The following is a 22,087-nucleotide window of genomic DNA, read 5'->3' as shown; positions in this document are numbered from 1 at the left end:
AGTCAAATAGCTTTGACCATAGCAGGAAGTCTGTATCCAAAAATCGAGCCTACAATTCATTTTTTGGTCCAGTAGAATTATCAACTCTCAGCTTAGCTACGATGGAGGTAAAATCCTTTGGTGATGTGAGGGTCATTGAAATATAGCCTTATTACAATGAAACCCAATGTCTAAAAATTGTTCTTATTTTGGGCTTGTACCACAGTAAGAGCCAAGATTTTAAACTCTACTGAATACAAAACAAACAAAAAGACTTTATATATTCATGTTCATTTAAGAAAATACTAGTAGTGATGTATTATTTTGAAGTATACAGTTAATATGTTTGGAGTTATTTAAAATTTATATTGAGAAAAATGTATTTTAACTACTGCTGTAGACGAGCATCTACATAAGACTGTTAAATTGATTGTTGTTTTATATCAAACAACTTTTATAATACTTATTTTTATTGTTATAATATTTTATAAATTTTAAGGAATATGACAAAAAAGATATTGTAGGTATTGGAGGGGGGGTCTCTGGGAGGAGCAGTGGTACAAAAGGGAAACAAGAATGTGATTCAATTCTATTTAATTAAAATATGTTTTTAAATGTTAACAAATTCAGATAAATTGAAATCATGTAACTTTTCTCATCATAATGCAATAAAAGTTTTTTTTTAAAAAAAAAAAAAGGTCGCAGCCTTAGGAAGGTTGAGAAGCACTGGATTAGAAGAGAAATCCACGAAAGTGGGCTGCCAGGCAGCTGCTTCTCATCCCTACCAAAAAAGAAGTTAAATTTGTTTTGAAATATGACTGCTGAGTGACAGGAAGTAGGCTTTGGGGAAGACAGGGAAGATGTTGCATATGTCCACTCAGCATTTAAAGTACCGTACAGTAGACTGTTGTACAACAGACTGGCTGAATGGGAGATGAGCTAATACTAGCCCAAGGAACATCGGACATGAGGAAGTAGACAGAAGAACTCTGACACATTGCTCACATGTGGTGACATCCTATGACGGATTGCCTTCAGTGTTACCAGAGAATCTTAAAGCAACTAGCAGCAACTGGCCAGTACTGTGATAAGAACTTTTAAAATCAAAAACTTGGGGGGGCTGGGAGTTAGCTCCATTGGTAAAGTGTTTGCCTTGCAATCCTGAGGACCTGAGTTCAACTCCCAGAAACTGACTTTACAATGCCTGAGTGTGGTGGTGTGTGCTTGCGATCCCAGCACTTTGGGGCTTCCTGGCTAGTTCAACTGTGAGCCCCAGGCCAATGAGAGACCCTGTCTCTAAAGAGGTGGGTAGAGTTGCTGTGGTTGAGATGCCTCTGCCCTCCAAACACACACACAAAGTACAGATGCAGGCATGTGTGTGTGAACAGACACACACACACACACACACACTCACTTCGTACAAAGTTAGAATGTTTCCTTTAACTGGGGTTTTCTATTCAAAAGCAACGAAGCATTTCAATAGCAAAACGTATTTAAAAAAATAAAATAAACATGAACAAAGCCCAGAGAACATTCTATAGAAAATATGTCTGACAGAGTCACTAGCATAGGCACAGGCAGATTAAATGGAAAATAGAAGTTATAGTCATCCATTTCTAAAAACCTAATACATGGAAGAACAAACTCCTCACATAGCGAAAGGTTTGTTAAAATGGTCCTGGATAAATCTTGGCAAACAAGAAGTTATTCAGACCCACACCTGATCCCCAGAGAGAGGTGATCTGTAAACGGATGTGTGGGTTAATTCAAAACAACACGAAGGTAAGCTGAAATAAGAGGCCCCCTGCCCGTTCTTAAGTATCATGGGAGAGAAAGGCACGGGGCAGGAATGACAAACATCTGGACAAACCAGGAAGGAAGTTCACACTGAGCTGATAAAACAAGGAAGCAGTCAATTTGTAAGACAGCACTTAAGTAAGAGGATAACTTTTCCCAGATCTGCCTAGGAGGTTTGAGGAGTCAGGAGAGACAAGTCTGCACAGGAGCCAAGGGGCCTTGCTGTTCCACAGAGCTGGAACTGTCTATGGTCGCAGGGCCAGAGACCCTATCCATGCCTCCTGCATAGAAAAGAATTTCAGGATGAGTCAATATGAAGCAGAGTTGGAATTTGTTAAAAACAGAAAGAAAAGGCTCAGGAAAGGAGGAAACACCACGCTGAGGGGTGTGGGCTTCTTGAAGATAGAGCTGCAGTTACAGATCTCAGCACTGGGCAGCAATGCCACTTTGGTGGCTCTCAAATTACTCTCAAAGCTTGCCCCAGGTCCCTCCTCTCGATCTCCAGGATCCCTGAGGAAGAGGGGGCAGAAACGTTCAGTGTCCAAGGGGATAGACAACTCAGGAGAACCCTGCTGGCTCACCGAATGAACTAAACAGGACTCACATGAGCTCACAGAGCCTGACCGGTCACGAGCACCGGTTGAGCCTGCCTGGTTGGTGCTGCACCAGGCCCTCTGCTTGCCTACCTGTTATGGTTGTTAGTTTGCTGTTAGTTTCTGTGGGAGCAGGAGTGCCTCTGACTCTTTTGCCTGCTCTTGGAATTCTTTTCCCCCTATTGTCCCCCTCAGCAATCAGGGCTTTTGCTTTTTGTTTTGTTGAATTTGGCTGTTGTTTCTTGGAAACCAGCTCTTCTCTGATGGGAATGAATCTGGGAGAGAGGAGGTGGGGATGTGGAGAGTTGGGAGGAGTAAAGAGAGGAGAAATTATGGTCAGAACATATTGTATGAGAGAAAAATCTATTTTAAATTTTTTAAAAAATGTGCTAGGGATCTAAACAGACAATTCTCAACACGAAAAATAAAAAAAGGCTAAGAAATACCAAGAAAGGAAAAAGAGAAACTCCCCCCCCCCATGTCTGTACACAAACAGAGGTTCTGCGGGACAACAGGAATTCTAGAAAAATAGAGGTTTAGAGCTGAGGAGTGAGAAAGGCCTCAAGTGTATTCTAGGTGTAGGCTTGAATGAGCTGGAATGAGCTTCCTCTCTGACCCCAAGTCTCCATGATTCACGCCTGTGAGAGCCCCAATGCAGTACTGTTAAAAGAAGTTTGTGAGGCTGGGCGTGGTGGTGCACGCCTTTAATCCCAGCACTTGGGAGGCAGAGGCAGGCGGTTTTCTGAGTTCGAGGCCGGCCTGGTCTACTGAGTGAGTTCCAGGACAGCCAGGGCTACACAGAGAAACCCTGTCTCGAAAAACCAAAAAAAAAAAAAAAAAGTTTGTGAAAGACTTGGTTCAGAGCTCACTTCACACCCATATGGAAGATGCTCAGAACAGAGAAGGGCAAGATATTGGGAGATGTTCTGGGAGGCAATGAAGCTTATACAAGCTAGAGAGACAAAAATAAAGGGCAGGAGTTAGTGGCTGAGCACCTTAACTACTCTTACTGTTGGATTTCAGACCCCTGGACAAGGGATTGAGATGTGTATTTTACATATCAAAGCAGACCTGGCCTCCAGGTTCTCCCAGCATCCCTCAGTCCCCACCTGGCACACCCTTGCCCCTAACCCTGCTGCCCTTCCCCCAGAGGCTCCTCCCTATATAACCAGACATTTTGCACTCTCTTTCTCTCTCTCTTCACTCTCTTTACTCTCATTCTCTCTTCCTTTCTCTTTCTTTCTTTCTTTCTTTCTTTCCTTCTCTTTCTTCCTCTCTTTCTCTTCCTCCTCCTCCTCCTCTCCTTCTCTTCTCTCTCCCTGTGCGAGCACCCTTTCTCTCTCTTCTCCTCACCCCACCTCTCTTCCAAGGGCAACTTCCCTGGTCTTGGTCCTTGGGGTCAGTGAACTACCTCACCTGAGAGCAGCTTCCCAAGAAACCTGTCTTTGATATATTCTAATCTTGATTGAATTGGCTCATTTCACCTGTGGAGAAATAATCTATCAAATACATCACTCAGTGTCAGCAAAGAGAATTCAGCAGCAAGGTGAGAAAGGTAGAGCGTGACAAGGGGAGGGAGGAAAGGAGAGGAAGGAAGTGCACTGGCCACTTGCTGAGATAAAGCATCTTGACCAAAGCAACTTACAGAAGAAAAAGGTTTTTTTGGGGAGGCTTATGGTCACGGAGAGAGAGAGAGAGAAGAGTCCATCACCATCATGGTGGTGAAGTATGGCAGCGGGCAGGTATTTATCTCCAGGTATCTGGAGAGCTGAGTCTTACGTCCAGGATGTCCCACTCACAAAGACACAGGGACAAAGATCGATGCAATAAGCAAGAGGTTTAATGATCCAGTATACTGGGGTCGTCCTGCAATCAGGGCAGCGGTGACCCCGAGGAACAAAAGCACACACTTTTTATACCCTTTCAGAACATAGGTTTTAGTTTACAGCATGAGTTGGTTACCTCTCATAGGTGGGGCTCATTGTTCCTTGTGTCCATTGTCCTTTGTGCCCCAGGTGGGGAGATACCTTTTGCATGTAGAAGGGGTGGGATGTTTCCTGAAACGGGGTGTTACTCCCTGCAGCTGGGGCATCTCCTGGGCTTGGATGTTTATTCAGTAAATTCTTTTGAAGCTCTCCGACTTTAAGCTTCATGGACATTCTTGGCTTCCCAGTGTTTTTCTAAAGTGTCCCTGTTTACTCAATTCTTACAGTTGACTGGAGCAGCAAGCTGAGAGCTCACAAAGTCCAAGCAGGAAGCAGGGAGGTGCAAACTGGGGGTAGATGTAGTTTTTAAAGCCTCAAAACCTGCCTCCAGTGACATACTTCCTTCAACAAAGCCACGACTCCTAAATCTCCCAAATAGAGCCACCAACCGGCAACCAAGTGTTCAAGTGTTCCAGACTATGGAAGGCATCACATTCAAATCACCACAGGAAGGGAAACACAGATGAGAGAGGAACTGGCGTGAGATACAGAAAGCACTTGGAAAACATCTATGGGGAAAAATTAATTCGCAAATCTTGTGGCTGTGACTAACTACCAACTCATAAATAACATCATTTCTACATTAGGTACACTTGAATATAAGTTTATATGAGTACCCACCATGTTCTGAGATGCTCTAGGCTCTGAGAAAATAAAGAACAAGACTCGGGAGGACTTGAGCTGGGACCCCAGAACCTGTGTAAAATGCTGGGTGTGGTGGGCACACTTGGGGAGGACAGAGATAGAAGGACCCTTGAGACTCACTGACTGGCTAGCCTAGGCTACTTGGCAAGCCCCAGGTCACAGTGACTGAGTCTGTCTCAAAAACACAAGGTAAACAGTGTCCCCTACACACAGCAGCGCACCTGCACACACGCACACACCACAAACTGAGTGAGTAAGTAAATGAAGGAAAGGTCCAAAGGGCAGAAAAAAAGCCAGGTGTGTCTTCCACTGTGGCCACTAAGAGGACTTTCTGAGACGCCATTAATTCTCTCAACATATTGCAGCCTCGCAAGACCCAGTAGAGATCTTTGGGAGGTGGCTACTGTGTTTGTGGTGTCTTTGGGGAAAATGTGAAGTATGGGAACCTTGCTGATCTAAATGGAAACTCTATTGGGCACTTCTGAATCAATTTCCTTCTAGAATAGGATCACCATACTCATGTTCATCTTGGACAAACCCAAGCAGCTAAAATGACACCCAGGCTACTTCCTCCTGCTCAGAGACCACATTCTACAGAAGCTGTAAGACAAACCCAATGAACTCATGTCCCAGCTGGCCAAACCTGCATCCTAACCACTGTGAGAGCACAAAATGCCCCATCCCAGGGGGAAGCAACTCTGTCCTCATGTCCTTCCTGGAAGCTAATCTCAGTTTGGTTCCACAGAACACACTGGCCTCAGGAACACCCTGGAAATTCTTCACCTGAAGCATGTATTCCCATCCTGTCCCCCTGGATGAAGGGATGAGCATTGTTTGTTAACTAAGAGTGAGCTCATAGGCCCCAGTTCAAACAAAATCCAAAGTCTGCCAAAATGGTGCTTTCCTCTAAACTGCCTCCAGACCCTCTCAGGAGTTGTGGCTTCAGAATTTTGTCACCAAAGTTAACTTAGAGGGTGTGGCAGTTTGAGTAAGAACGGCCCCCATAGGCTCATATATTTGAATGTTTAGTCATCCGGGGGTGGCACTATTTGAGAAGGATTAGAAAGACTAGGAGGTGTGGCCTGATTGATGTAGGTGTAGCCCTATTGAAGGAAGTTTCTCACTGGTTACAGGCTTTGAGGCTGCCAAAGTCCATGCCAGCCACCCCCCACCCCCTCTGCCTGCAGATCAGGATTTAGTTCTCAGCTCCATCTCCAGCAACATGCCTGCTGCCATGCTCTCCACCACAGTGATAATAGACTAAGCCTCTGAAACTGTAAACCAGCCCAATTAAATGCTTTCTTTTATAAGAATTTCTTTGATCATAGTGTCTCTTCAGGAAGCAAACCAAACTTACAAATATTGGTGAGCATGTGGGGTTTCCTGGTCAGTCAGCATCAGCAAATAATTCACATGTAAAATCACAGGAGAACTGAAGGCATCTACGAGCCCAGCGCTCACACAAAAGGCACTGGGCCATCCCTGTCATCAATAGGAAAACCGAACCAGGTGAGACAGTGCTGCTTACACTGCAGACATCACTTTTTCATTGGCTGGAGTCAGTTGATGCCTTCTTTAGAAACAGGAAGCTATTGTTTTAATGGTTCTTTTCTCAAACGCCATCCCATGTGTCTTAACCAATGTGTGCAGTGGGAAGAGGTAGGAAGGGATGCAACAATACTGATGATGTCACATTGATCAGTCACCCACTCACTTATGTCATCAGCCAGTTTGTTCTTTTCAATAAGCCGAATTCATGATTCTGGTGGCTCTAACTTGTGCTCAGGTATAACTATGAACATGGCCCAGCACAAAATCATAAGGTAGATTTGTTTGTTTGTTTGTTTTCTTGGAGAGTTTAGTTAGTCTTTGTTTAGCACTTGTGTCTGTTTTGATATAATTAGGGTTATAAAGGCTTGGTTGGTCTCTGTTTGAGGGACATTTTGGTTTAGTTAATCTTTGTTTAGGACTTGTATCTGTTTTGGTATAGGCAGGGTTATGAGGGCTTGGTTGGTCTCTGTTTGGGGACATTTTGGTTACTCAGTTGGATGGTTCTTAAGAAGGAATTCTGTCTAGGACATAATGAGTCACAATGTGGTTACACCTGACAGGTACAGTTGGGGCTCAGAGCACAGCACCCCATCTATACTGCTCCTGCCTGCTAAATATTTGGCAGAAAGGACTTAAGAGGCCCCTGTAGCAGCCTGTCAGACTTTTCTACCCTCCATCTATCCTAGAAACCAGAATTCCTCCTTCTCCAGGTGAACTATAGAGCCTGTTCCTCATTAAGGAAGACAGCCTAGAGAGGCCATTCTGTCATCTCCCTTGTTCCTTCAAAACTGTTACATATGGTCTAACCAGGAAGACGTGGGTAGGACCCATGGCTTTAGTAACAGACAGTAGAACCTTTAAGAGGCCAGGCCTATAGGGAGGCCTTCATTCTCAGAGGGTGCACCCACAAAAGGGACTGTGGGCATTTGGTTACTTCCTGTTTCTTTCCTGTCCCAGGCAGGAGGAGAGCTCACTTTGTTCCACCCTACACTTCCCATGGGCTATAAAGCAACTATGCCAACCAGCCAAGGTGTGAAGCCTCCAGACTCTGAACTCAAAAACACCTCCCTTGTGACCCCATGATCTCTGGTATCTGCATACAGCTGTCTGTTCTTCATCTAGAGAAAGTGGGGGAACGGGAGAGTGCTCTCCTTAACTTGCTGGGATTTATAATCACCATAGAAACAAATCTCTGTGTATGCTTGTGAGGGATTACATAGATTCAGTTAACTGAGACCAGAAAACTCACCCTAAGCATGGACCTTTCCACTCCATGGGGAAAGCTAGCTGAAAACCAGTACGTATTGCTTTCTACACAAAATCTGATCAACCACCTCGTGGTAACTGCCTCAGTACCTCCCCTACATGAGGGACCATACCCTCATACATAAGCCACTTACTTTTGTCAGGTAGTCTGTCATACCAGTAAGATGGTGTTGCGGTCTAAGAATCACTGAAAGAACACCCCAGATTCAGAGAGTATACATAGGCAGAAATTACCAGCATGCAGGGGTCAACCATTCATCAAAATGGTGACCACCAGAGGAGCAGGGGCTCCTTTTAGGCAGGGGTAGTGGAACTTTCCAGAAGGGTTAGGTAACCTCTAATATGATTGGTAGGGGCAAAGCAGTAACATTAGCACAGTTTTGATTGGTTGCTGAGTTAGTTTCTTTATATTTGGTGAGACCTTGAAGAATTTTGGAAACCAGCTCTGTTCTGGCCTTGTTACCTCCCCTCAGCTCTGGGGCTAGCATCTCTAGTTTGGGGTCAACACTGACTACAGGCCCATTGTCAGTGGCTCCCTCGGAGGAGCCCAGTCTGCTTCCCTGGGAATTGAAAGTTTTTATTCCCAAGGCTTTTGCACCTATCAATGGTAAGTAACAAGTTTTCTTTCCCCTCTTTGTTTCTGAGTAGGAGTCTCACTCATAACTCAGCCTGGCCTGAAATTCACAGCAATCAATCTTCCTGCCTCAGCTACCCAAGTGAGATTATAGGTATGTATCACCACACCCAGCTGTGAGTTTTCCTTTCTAAAGGCCCCAGGTCATGTAAAACTTTGATCAGGAAAATGTATACCTTTCTCCTATTATAGAGGGTGTCTAGCTGGGATCTGCATCACACCTCGAGCCCCATAACAGGAAGGTTCCGCACTCCCTTGGGCACTGATTCTTCAATTGCTTAAACCTTGATTTTAAGTAAAAGTTAGTAACATTCTAGAATTGTTTTTTCAAAAATCCTTTCACACCCACGGAGAAGCCTAATAAACCTAAAAGTCAATAATGAACGAAAGGCACAGGGAGGAAGGGCATCAAAAGAAACAACAGCCATGGCAAGGGCGGAACTCCAGTAAGATAATGGACAGTTACCTTCCCATTTGATAACCAATGTTTGTATTCGGTCCCAGAGAGACTGGAACAGAAGAGACTCAGCCTCTGGGATGTGAGCGAGTTCTGCCAGCCCTCACGTTTCTCATTCTGGTTTCCTGGACTCAGATGTTCACATGAGCAGATATAAACTTCCACCCAAATCAGCTGCCATCTTACTGTTTCTTTGGGGTGCATTGTGAGCAGGAAATTCAAGTTCTTATTTGTAGGTTCTTAGCATCACTGATAAAAGAATTTCAATTAATGATCATTAGTGTTTCAAATTGTGTTTATATGAACCTGAGAAAAAAGTTTAATCTTGTTTTCAGAAAAAAAAAAAGTGTCTCAATTTCGCCAGTTTTAGCCCACAGCTATATTCCCGCTGCTGTTTTTATTTTAAAAATCTAAGAACAGAGGATTTAAATATGGATGAAAATTAAGAGAAGCTGCTGTTCATTTTTCTGCTTCCCACTCTGTTGTTCTTGGCTATGCTGTTGCCGTGCCTCTGGAAGGATGGGAAAGGCGCACCATTGGTTCTTGATTCTATAAACACATCGTTCCTTCCCTTCCTGCTGCAACGTCCAGCACATCTGCTTTCTGTTTTCAATCATAATTACTAGTTCTTTCTGGAAAATTCTACTCTTCCTATAAAACTCATCACGAACAGGAAATCACCCACAGCCACCGTAGCCACCCGACTCTCACCTGTGGACTCTCACCTGTGTCCCACCCACCAGATTCTCACCTGTGCTCCACCCACCAGATTCTCATCTGATGCAGAAAACTGTCAGGACATCGATGACTCCTTTCAAAACTGTGAATACAGACTACAAAGCACACGTCCCAGCCTTCTTATAAACTCTTGTGTTTTGACTCTTCTAGGATATAGACTAGAAGATGAACCCCATATTTCCCCTTGCCATATGGGGGTCCATACACTATCTGGCCGCTGCCCTGAGCAACTCCCCTTCTAGTAGAACAACACTAGACCTCCTTCCTGTGACAAATTGTGGTCAGGCACATCCTAATCCGAGATATAAAATCAGCAAGCTTTGGGCTTATGAGATGGCTCAGTAAGTAAAGGCACTTACCACCAACTCTAACACCAACTCATGTCTAAAACCCAGATGGTGGACAGAGAAATTTGACTCTGAAAAGTTTTCCTCTGACCTTCACATGCCCACACAGGTATATAGATGTAAACAAATAAGTAGCATGAAATGAAAAATATAAAGGCCAGCTTAAACACAATGGGTGTACACAAGTTGGCAGCCGGTCTATCCTTAAAGCAAAGGGTCAAGAGAAAATTCTATTTACCATCTCATGTGTATGTGTGATGGGGGTACACATGCTTACGGTCATAGACCATACAGCCAATGCACACACAGTTCATCCAAAGTTATATACTGGCTAGCCCCTCAGTCAATCTAGGCAGGGATCTCCCACTTCCGTCCCTTGAGGAATAGCTTCTTCCATCACTAAACTCATAAAAGAACCCCTAGACAGCTCTGGGCTCTTGAGCTGCCAGCTTGCTGAAGCCAGCTCCCACTATGGAGTGCACACTGCCTTTTCCTCTCACTTTAGTGATCTCTGCTTCCACTGCTGCTGTTCTCTGCCTGGTCCTTTTATTTGAGACAAGAAAAACCTGGATGTCAAGTCTTGGAACACCCCAAGAACACCCTAGTAACACTCCCACTTGGTGAATAAGGTAGGAAGATCTTTAGCCCACGGCTCCAAGGGCAGCCTGAGCAAGACAACAAAGGCACATCTAAGCAAAGACCCGTGAAGGTTGCTGGTTCAACCATATGAGCAACAGAGGCGAGGAAAGAGACCCAGCAATGAGAGTCTCTGGCCGCTGTGATGGCTGGGTCCATGTTTCTAATCATGAGCTTCAATACCAGGCATGTTTGGCTCAAGCATCCTTAGATGTTTTGTAAAGCTGCTATCTCTATAGCTAATGATTTTAGGAAAAATCTCTAAGCGTGAGCTCATTTCTGGGGCAAACTGATCACCTGCACACCCCTGGTGTTGGTAATTACACATTTGCTCTGAAGTCATCAACATTGGCACCATCCTTAGTGAGTTTGCTTTCCCTTGGGTGGTGATTTTAAAATGAGACCGGCCCCTATAGGCTCATATATTTGAATGTTTGGTTCCCAAGTAGTGGAACTATTTGGGAAGGATTAGAACTCTGACCTTGTGGAAAGAAGTGTGTCACTGGTGGTGGACTTCAAGGTTTAAAAAGTCCACACTAGGTCTCTCTGTCTCACTGCAACTTGCAGATTAGATGTGATCTCTCAGCTACTGCTCCAGAGCTGTGCCCTGGAGCAAGCCCTCCATTAAAAATGCTTCCTTTTTGGGCTGGAGAGATGGCTCAGTGGTTAAGAGCACTGATTGCTCTTCCAGAGGTCCTGAGTTCAATTCCTAGCAACCACATGCTAGCTCACAACCATCCATAACAGGATCTGATGCCCTCTTCTGGTGTGTGTCTAAGGACAGCTACAGTGTACTCATATAAATAAAAATAAATAAATCTTTTTAAAAATGCTTCCTTTTAAAAAATTGCCTTGGTTATGGTACCTCCTCACAGAACTAGAACAGTGACTATGACACCTTTCAAGGTTTAGAGTTCTATGTTTATCACCTCACCTCAAGGTCTACTGAGGCACAGGACATCACCACTGCACAAGGCATCCTTTGACCTACTACATCAATGACAGTAGGCTATGGGACCTGTACTTTGGAAGTCAAGGCACCTCAATACCCTAGAAAGACAAGAACATCCTATGAAGACTTCTAAAACCCAAGTAGACACAGAAATCCTCTGTACATATTCTGAGCTTTAGTGGCCCAAGAACCTTAGTATCTTTGTTACAAAGAAACCATTTCCCACATAGTAGGCCCCTAACACAATGCTCAGTAGGTTCCTTGGATGCAAATATCTAAGTTACTGTGGCCTGTGCAGAAGCCATTTTTAAAACATTCACAAAATAACTATGGCTTTGAGTGGGAGTGCAGTGGGAGGAATTTCATAGCTCACTCAGCCTAAAGAGGAACAATCCGGTCCTTTAGCACTTATGATCCGGTACACAAGGATATCCTAGAAGACCAGCGGTGATAGAATGTCATTTTAAAAACTGAAGGTTTTTGGAGAAAGTCTTCAGTGTGGCATTGTCTTCCTTCTGAGGTCAACGGAGATCCAGCCCTCTTCAGATGGCACACTTCTCCACTGTCCAGTTAACAACTTATGTCTAAGACCTTGCCATCAACACCACATGACCGACTGACTGAGGAAGAAGCTCAAGATTGTTCTAGAATATGTGCTAGTTCTAGCTCTAAGCCATCCCAGAATGCCTGGGAAGAAAAACAATTATAAGTGGACAGAGCATTGTAATGTAAATAGCTGTATTTTCTGATAGCCTTAGGTGACCCCTGTGAAAGGGTCACTTGACTCCCAAAGGGGTTGGGACCCAGAGGTTGAGAACCACTGCTCTAGAAAAGCAGTATTTATAGTAGGATAAGTACATTTATTAGATTTATTAGAATGGTTTATAGGCTGTGGCTCAGCTAGCTCAGACATCTGACCTAATTATTTATGTCTATCATTTGAAGAGACACTCACCCGTGGTTCTCTCGAATATGAGGCAACTTAAACAAGGTGTCTTGCTACCTGGGACTTTAAGATACCAGGATTTATACACACATTCTTCATATCATAGTGGCTGCAGCGATCTTTTTCAAAATATAAAAAGAAAAATAAAGATATCTGCTACATAAGAGGCATAGATAGAATATCTGAAGCTTGCATCAGAGCCCCAGAAAATACATAGAATATATTTCACATAAATATCACCACAAAATGACTAGACTGGAAAAGAAAGTCACAGTGAATGAGCATCTAAGAGAGGAAGAGCCAGGCTGGAACAGCACGGGAAGCCTACGCTTTGATACATAGTCTCCACATTCCACTCTACCCAGTGACTGATGCGCTGGGGCACTGCTATGGGCTGTCAACACTCATCATTGTCCTTGCAAAGCCACACGGAAAAGGGTCTCTGCCTCCAGTAGAAACAAGGAGTATGAAGACATTAATTGCAGTATTAATGGAGAATTGGAGCAGGAGGGATGGGGGCAGGAAGCATTTAGTTTAGTGGAAAAGTAAAAACACACACAAAAGAAGAAATGCATTTGTTGACACCAACAAATAAACTCTGTAAATAATTGTGACTGGCCTAGAAAGATGGCTCAGTGGTTAAGAACACACAGTTGGGCAGAGGACCCAGGTTCAGTTCCCAGCACTCATAATGGGCGGCTCACAACCACAAACTCACAATTCCAGCCCCGGGGAATCCAATGTCCCATGCTAGACTCTGAAGGCATTGCATACGCATACACATAGCTCCTACCATGTAAAGACACAGATAGACATAATTTTAAAATAAAGAAGTACTGTTAAAGACAACTATGAGCACAATCAATAAGGACAAATATACTAAAATTCAGCTGTTAAAAAGAGATTATCAAGTTTCAAAAAAGTCTATAAACTATCTATTCCAACAGCCATGCCTATAGGGTAAGAACCTTAAAGTAATTTTGTGGAAACACTTTAGCAAGTAAATATTGCTATATTGATAGTAAACGAACAGCTTTTTTCCTTTGTTTGTTTTTTGTTTTTTTCGAGACAGGGTTTCTCTGTGTAGCCCTGGCTATCCTGGAACTCACTCTGTAGACCAGGCTGGCCTCAAACTCAGAAATCTGTCTGCCTCTGCCTTTCAAGTGCTGGGATTAAAGGCATGTGCCACCACTGCCCGGCATAAACAAAGTCTCAAAAACAAAAGGAATGTTTAGAAATTAAGACAGATACTATTGAATAATAAACATGATTTTAACATTTGCATTTGGGGAAAAAATGAATGAACAAGTTGCCTCTAATATGTAATAATTTTAAACTTGCATGTGCTTAGCAGTCAGTCAGAAGTATGAAGTATTTCAAAGGGAAATCAACAAGCCTGCCATTTAGTGAGACTGGTATATTCACAAAAACACCCTTTGAAGCTGGTGAATCAATGATATAAGAACCCATGAAGAGGGCAGGGAGGTAGCCCAGTCAGTAGGGTGTATGTCTAATACACATAACACCGCAGATTCAGTGTGCAGCACAGCACAAACTAGGCACACACCCGTGATCCCAAGACTCTGGAAGAAGAGCTTGTAACTTTAATTTTTTCAAAGTCTACTTTTAATGATGGTTCTTAAACACTTTAACCTCTCTTAAAGCCCACCACCCACCAGAGGGAGTAGAAAAGAAAGGAGACACGGGAAGTAGGCCTGTTTAGATCCTTTGGAGCATATCCCATCTGTGTTGTCTGGAAATCAGTAGTTCAGTTCACAGGTCAGCAATGGCGGCTGAATCCCTCACAAACGTTTTATGGATACGCCTGCAGTCCAGTTTGGTAGAGCTAGGATAGCAAACATGAATCAGCAGCGGCTGCACAACCTAAGAGAAACAGCCAGGCCTCAGCCTTGGCTCCAGTCAGCGGGAGGGACCAGGGCCAACAGGAACACCAGGAAAAGTTCTCAGCTGTGCCTCTCTCAGTGAATCGAAGATCAGTGAAGACATGAGATTCAACAAGCACTGCACAGCCGGCTCTGTAAGCAAGCGCCGCTCAGCCTCAGTCACTGTCCATTGAGTCCTTTTTAGACTTCCTCCAAACATCACGTGTCCTCCACAGGTCTTGCCTCGGCACGTGCATCTGTCTCAGCTGACATCACTGTGCCAATCAGCCTGAGTCCACAGAATGGGCAAAAAACTATAGCAGGTCTCTAGGAGTTTTTTGATGTTTCACTCTATGAAGTCCGGACAAATGGAGCTCAATTAAGCAATGTAAGGTAGATCAAGCATGTCATTAGCAAATAATCCTTTATCACGTGTCCTTTCACATGCTTGCTTTAGCAGAACATCCTCTCTCCTGTGTCTGCTTCAGCAAAACATTCCTTTATATATTTGCCCCAGCAAAATACCATCCAACACAACTGATTTTCCAAAGAACCCTTATGTTACCACTTCAGGAATTCAAGGTCATCTTTAGCCTCATGGAGTTTGAGTCCAACCTGGGAATCACAGGGCACCATCTCAAAACAAAACACCAATACATAAAATAAAAATAAGTAAATCGGTTTTTAAAAACTATATTCAAACAAACAAACAAACAAACAAACAAAACCCATAAAGGAAGGAAAAGCCGTGCTGTGTAAACCCCAAGCCGTAGGAGCTTCCACTGAAGACCTGGAAGATTGCAGCTGCGCTGGGACCTGACAAGGGCTTTCAGCAAAGATTGCAGCAGAATACAAAATCAAAATGCAAACATCAGTAGATTTTCTAGACTCAATATTGAACTTGATAAGAGTAGAAAAGCAGTGCCATTCTTAGTGGCATCAAAAAAGAAAATACAATAAAAAGATCTAGAAATAAATCAAAGAGGAGAAAGACTTCTATGACACAGTAAGACATGGAAGGAAGAAATTAAAGACACTAAAAGATGGAGATATCGCTCATGCTTGTCTATTCCAAATAGACAATATAGCCAAAATGGCTAATGCACAAGTCAATGCAATTATCACCAAAATTTCAATGACTTTCCTCACAGAATTGGGAAAATAAATAAACAAAACCAAGATTCATGCATAAGTACTAAAGACTAACTAGCCAAAGGCCTTCTGAGGAAAAGAGCAACCCTGGAGGGAATCACACACTTGATTCTGACTTAGACTACAGAGCCATAGCAACAAAACCACCACAGTCCTGGCACAAAAACAGACACACAGACCACGGAAACGTAATGGAGGATCCAGAAACAAACCCATGCAGCCAGCCTGGTTTTCAACCAAGGTGTCAAAAAACATACCTGGGAGAAAGCACAGCATCTTCAACAAACATTGCTGGGCAAACTGAGAACCTGACTGTTAAGGAATGGCTCTCTCTCCTGGTCTTCACAAAAGTCAACTCAAAGTGAATCAAATCTCGTAATGGGAGTCCCGAAATTCTGCTAGTTGCAGAGGGATGACAAGGACACTAAAGGTTCTGCACAGCAGCAAAGGAAACAATTGGTAAGATGGGGAGACGTGTCCACAGGGTGGGGAGGGAAGATGATCAGCATGGGGAGAGCCTTCAGCGTGGGTAGGGCACAGCTGGGCACATATCAGAAGGAATTAATGTCTAGAACATATAAGGAGCTCAAACAATTAAACACCCAAAAAACAAATAATCCAAACCAGTAAATAGAAAAATAAATTGAACAAATAGCTCTCAAATGAAGAAATACAAAGAACCAATAAGTATATTTTTTTAAAAAAATGTTCAGCATCCTTAAGCAACATGGAGATGTCAATCAAAATGACTGCATGGGTGGAGGTGGGGTTGGCAAGACGGTTCAGGGATTAGGAGTACTGTTTACTCTGCCAGAGGATCTGGGTTTGGTTCCTGGTATCAAAACAACCTGTAACTCTGGTCTCAGAGACTCTGAGGCCCTTTTCTAGCCTATATGAGCACAGCACACGTGTGGTGGACATACATGGAGACAAGCAAAACGCTCATCCATACAAAATAAAACGAAAGGGAAACAAACATGGACACAGCCTTCCCCATTGGACTCCACTCGAGATGGCTGTCAGTTGGTGTCTTATTTTTCTACTCCTGTCAAGGGCCACCATGACCAAGGAACCTCAGAAAATATTTAACTTGTGGGTTCACAGTTCCAGGAGGTGGGGAACATAACAACAGAAAGGTGGAGGTGGTGCTGGAGCAGTAGCTGAGATCAATCCACATAAGGTAAAAAAGAGTTCACTGGGATGAGGGCTTTTGGAACTTCAAAGCCCACCCACACAGTGACACATGTCCTCCATTAAGGCCATACTCCCTAATCCTTCCTAAACCGTTCAGAAACCAGGGACCAAGCATTCACATATATGAACCTATGGTGGCCATTCTCTCAATCAAGCCATCACAGTGGTACTGTGCAGTCACTGTAAAAATCAGTACAGAGGCCCTCAAAAGACCCAAAATAAGGTTGCATGATGTGTTTTACACATACAGTCCTAGCAATTACACAACAGAGGCAGGATGACCACTACAAGTTCAAGAAAAGTCTAAGCTACATAATGAGACTTTGTCTCAAATTACTTAATTGGTTAATTAATTAAACTCGCCAGACAACTATTATCACTCTCTTTGGCAGACACTGGAAGGAATCTATTAATGTGCTAAGGGTTGCCTGTACATCCATGGTGTCTTGTCACATATTTCCAATAGCTAAGACTATGGCATCTGCCTGAACATCCATCAACAGATGAGCCAAGAAAGGAAATGTGGCACATATGCCCAATGGAGTTGCACTCAGCCATAAAAATGAAATTATTTCATTTTCAGAGACATATATGGAACTGGAGATCATGGGACGTGAAATAAACCAGACTCTAGAGACAACTGCTGTCTGGTTTGTATCATGAGTGGAATTTGATTTAAAACAAAACACATATGTATGTATTTACATATGTATGCATGCAACCTATAGGATATGGAAGGAGAAGGAGAAGGAGAAATATTTGGGGAGTGTAGAATGGGAAGAGGAAAAGCAAAAGTCCTGGAGGGGGTGGTCAGGTGAGTGCACATATCACCCGGCAAAAGGAAAACCAGAATTCTGCACTAAAATATCGTGAAATGCTTGTCTGAAAGCCTCAAAATAATACTAACACATGGACTGAAGAAGAAATACCAAGACAAATTAGTAGTGGACTTAGAGCTGAAGGCTGAAGGAGAAAACAAAACTTTTAGATCAGAAGCGACCAAGATAAAGTATGGGTACCAAAAGGAGGGATGTGTGTTAAGTGTTGATGGTTACAATAGATGAAGAGGAGGCAGGACTCTAAGTGCAGTGGGGGTAAGATGTTAATCCTGGGAGAAAAATATGAATTAAACCCACTTGAAGACTTAGGCAAAACTGTCTAGAAAGCACCATGTGAAAGAGAAGCTTGTACAAGATCTGTGAAGGAAATGGAGCTAAGTTAGTGTCCCTCTTCAAAACAAACAGCAGTCTTCCACGGTCTTCCAGAGCAGTTCTACCAGACAGTTAAAAGGTTCATAACTCCAAAGTTATATCAACTTTTCCCAGAAGAGAGGAAAAGGGACTAAATTCTCACAGTATTTTTATAAAGCTAATATAACTGCAATATGTCTGAGTTAGACAGGCACAGTCAGTACAAGAAAGGGAAATTACCGACCAATCCCACTTACAAAATTCCAGTATTCTGAATAAAGTATGAGTCCACTGAATTCAGCCGGAAATTAAAAAGAAATGTCAGTGAACAGTTTACTGACTCATTACAAGACAAGTTGAACATTTAAAAACCTCTGGCCATACAGCAGATTAGAAAAGAAAGTCACTTCAACAGATCGAGGCAAGTGTCCAATATAATTTAGCACTAACTCATGAGCTCTAGATAATCTAGAAAGACCTAGAAAGCCAGGGAGAATTCCTGAACTTAGTCACAGATTCTGATTAACCTAGATAGCCAACACAGGACCTCTGCGCTAATAGGAAGGAAAATTGGTGGGAAGGTCAAAGCAATTTCCCCCATTGTTCTTCTTGACCAGAATTATATAGTTTGGGAGCATATGTAAGGCACAGACACCCAGTGCAGGACAAGTCACTCCTCTTTCAGCTCCGGACCCCTTCCAATCATTTTTAATGTAAATAAACAACCAGACACTGTGGTTGTGCACCAGTCTCTATGGGATCAACATGAGCTGGTTTCTATAGAGCAGAGCATTTTATGCAAGGATGTGTGGTAAGGTTCTTGTCTTACAAGATCAGATGATGGGATTCATGAAAGACAGCATATTGTATCTATGAAGCCAATGGGCAGAAGTCATCAACTCTCCCAGGTGGCAGAATGGCCTCTCAGGAAGGATATATAGTCCTTCCATTTGACACTAATCCCCCCCATCCTTCTGTGTGTATCCATTGATCCCCTGATTTCAAAGGTGAGTTCCCATATTTATCCACACAAAGATCTTCGGCCTGTACAGTATTCCCCAGTTAAAACCACAGGAAGGAGGAGAAAGGGGGAGGGGAAGAGAGGGAACGGGAGGGAAGGGAAGTGAGAGCACACCTCCTAGATTATATAGTAAGGCCTGAAGTTTTGGAGGTAGAGAGAACAAATACAGAGAACTAAGTAGGAATGAAGCCATGCATGCTCAAAATGGTCCCCAACTTCAGGCTCCTGTGGGGACCCATGTGTGCAGTTAACAGCCAGGAGAGGTGACAAAAGAAACAGCAAGAAGGTTAAGCACAGAAAGGACCCAGACCGAGCTTCTCATCGGCCTCGCCAAAACAATATTCCCACACAGCAGTGATGTCTGGAGTCTTCCCCACCAGTCCAAGGTGCAGACAGCTTGCAGGGCAGTCTACCAAGGAAACAGAGATGTGGTCAACAGGTTCCACCAAGACTTGCTCCAACAGACTAGAAACTTTACCCGATGTAGTTGCCCTTCAGATCACCTCAGTTCTGATAACTTTTGAAGAACAAGAGACTATGATCCCAATTTGTAGGCCACCAGCAAGAAGAAACATATTCGTGGGATGATCCGCTTCTTAGAAAGATATGGCCTTAAGCAATGCACAGGGCTGTTTATGTGCAGTACATGTGGAGAACACAGTCAACCCTGAATGTCCACCTCTATCACCCTCATCTTAGTTAAAAAAAAAAAAACTGGATATTTTATTTATTCACATTTCAAATGTTATCCCATTTCCCAGGTTCCCCTCTGCAAACCCCCTATCCCATACCCCCTTACCCTGCTTCTATGAGGATGCTCCCCCACCCACCTACCCACCCACTCCCACCTCACTGCCCTAGCATTCATCTACACTGGGGCATCAAGCCTTCACAGGACCAAGGACCTCCCTTCCATTGATGCCAGATAAGGCCCCTTCAGCTCCTTCAGTCCTTCCTAACTCCTCCACTGGGGTCCCTGTGCTCAGTCCGATGGTTGGCTGTGAGCATCCGCATCTGTATTGGTCGGGATCTGGCAGAGCCTCTCAGGAGACAACTGTATGTTTCATGGAACTTGGAGCTCATCTATTGGCTTAGCTGACTGGCCTTGAGTACCAGAGATCCCCCTGTCTCTGCCTCCCCAGAACTGGAATTAAAGGCATACACCAACACACCTCACTTTTTAACATGGGTTCTGGGGATCAAACTAAAATCTCCATTCTTGCATATCATGTATTTCACCAACTCAGTCATCTCCTCAGCTCCATGATATGGACCTCTGTCTATGGATATTGCCTCAGGTTAATTCTAAACACTCCTGTGATTCCCTTACTCATAAAGAATTACTCTGCCACCAGCACCAACTACTGCCTTCATTTCAACTTCTTGATGCTTTAGAGTCAAGGGTGGAAGTCTCTTCTCAGCTTAGAGAGCCTCAATTACTCCTACTCACGTCTTTGTGGAAGCAGAGCCCTTTGTGGAGAAATCTTTCTGAGAAGACAATGGTCTGCGCATTTAACCAGACATTTAACCAGGTAGGTTAGCAAGCACTGGCTGGCCTTCTCTTTGTGATGACTTACCTGTCACAGACCCAACCCTCTGCACCCTCAAAGGTGAGTGGATCCAGGCTGAGGCCACAGGGGCCAACAGAGGAATCAAGGAACACATGAACAGTCAGGCAGACTGTCCACACCAGTAAGCCACCTTGTGTAGGAATGAAACAGTCTTAGTGCACCTCAGTTTGAGCTCTGGCCACATTGTCCAACTCAGAGTTCCAATCACCTCTTTCCTACTTTGTACAGGACCTGTAAGGAAAAGAAGTGAACTATCTGTCCTGTTCCCCAAACTCTTAACGTTACACTGGGGACATGAGGAGTATGATTGACCTTGAACAGTAGGGGCATTAGGATGTCATCAAAGGTCCATGTGATTGGACTCCCCCAAAACCTGGTCTGCTGTTGACTTGAAGCCTTCCCAGAGCACCAGCAGTTGATTAGCACATACTCTGCTCACCACACTCAGATGTGCATGCGGACTGAGAACCACAGGACAGCCATGACAGCACATCCTTTTTACTAAGATGATCACCCACATGGCTACGGCTACAGCACCCGCAGACTTTAAAGGTGGGGCAACATTTGAGGACCATGTCCGTGGTTGTACTCCACAGCCCATCTGCATCTTGATGTTTGTTTGCATTTCTCCTGTCCAGGACTGGCCTAACTGTATCTGTCAAAATTGACTCTATATATGTACATATATTATGTGTATTTGTGACACATCTAAGTCAATTATTTGTCTATTTCTAGGTCACACAATTCATCTGGTTTGTTCAAACTTTGGAAACCTTCCCCCAGTCCTTAGATAACAGAACCCAAGAAGTTCATATCAGAGTTAATCAACTGTCATTTCTTTCTCCAGCTGTGTCTAATTTCTAGTGGAGACCAACCCATCAGTATGAATCACCTTTGCACATCATCAGAAGTTCAAGCACCTCTTATGAGTGTTGCCTACAGATTAACTGTCTCCCCAACCAAAATGGCTGAGGATCTATCTTCCCTAGTGAGAAATGTGGAACCTTGCTACTTAAAGTAAGGAACAGACAGGCGAAGACACAAACTCATGTCAAGAGTCACTGGTATATTTTGTTTTATCATTGCCCAGCCAGAAGGATGGATGGATGGATGGATGGATGGATGGATGGATGGATGGATGGATGGATGGATGGATGGATAGGTGGATGGATGGATGGATAGGTGGATGGATGGATGGATGGGTGGGTGGATGGATGGATGGATGGGTGAGTGGATGGATGGATGGATGGATGGATGGATAGGTGGGTGGATGGATAGTGGATAGATGGGTGGGTGGATGGATGGGTGGATGGGTGGATGGGTGGATGGATGGATGGATGGATGGGTGGAAGGAAGGATGGGTGGATGGGTGGATGGATAGTGGATAGATGGGTGGGTGGATAGATGGATGGATGGATGGATGGATGGATGAGTGGATAGATAGTGGATAGATGGGTGGGTGGATGGATGGATGGATGGATGGATGGGTGGATGGGTGGGTGGGTGGATGGGTGGATGGATGGATGGATGGATGGATAGATGGATGGGTG

General features: G+C 43.8%; 1 long non-coding RNA gene across 3 annotated transcripts; it reads left to right on the top strand.

The window, feature by feature from the left end:
* Positions 1-6,711: 6,711 nt before the first annotated feature.
* LOC116095122 lies at positions 6,712-21,583 on the top strand. Of its 3 annotated transcripts, none has more exons than XR_004120462.1 (4): positions 6,712-6,822; positions 7,508-7,580; positions 8,465-8,544; positions 21,385-21,583. It is a non-coding gene; the product is annotated as an uncharacterized LOC116095122 (long non-coding RNA). The 3 variants fall into 3 exon arrangements; XR_004120460.1 differs by lacking the exon at positions 21,385-21,583 and adding an exon at positions 8,955-9,179; XR_004120461.1 differs by lacking the exon at positions 21,385-21,583 and adding an exon at positions 8,643-8,769.
* Positions 21,584-22,087: the final 504 nt, after the last annotated feature.

The sequence above is a fragment of the Mastomys coucha genome, unplaced genomic scaffold (assembly GCF_008632895.1).
Source record: "Mastomys coucha isolate ucsf_1 unplaced genomic scaffold, UCSF_Mcou_1 pScaffold17, whole genome shotgun sequence".
Classification (NCBI taxonomy): Eukaryota; Metazoa; Chordata; class Mammalia; order Rodentia; family Muridae; genus Mastomys; species Mastomys coucha.
This window is presented reverse-complemented; position numbering and strand designations above follow the sequence as displayed.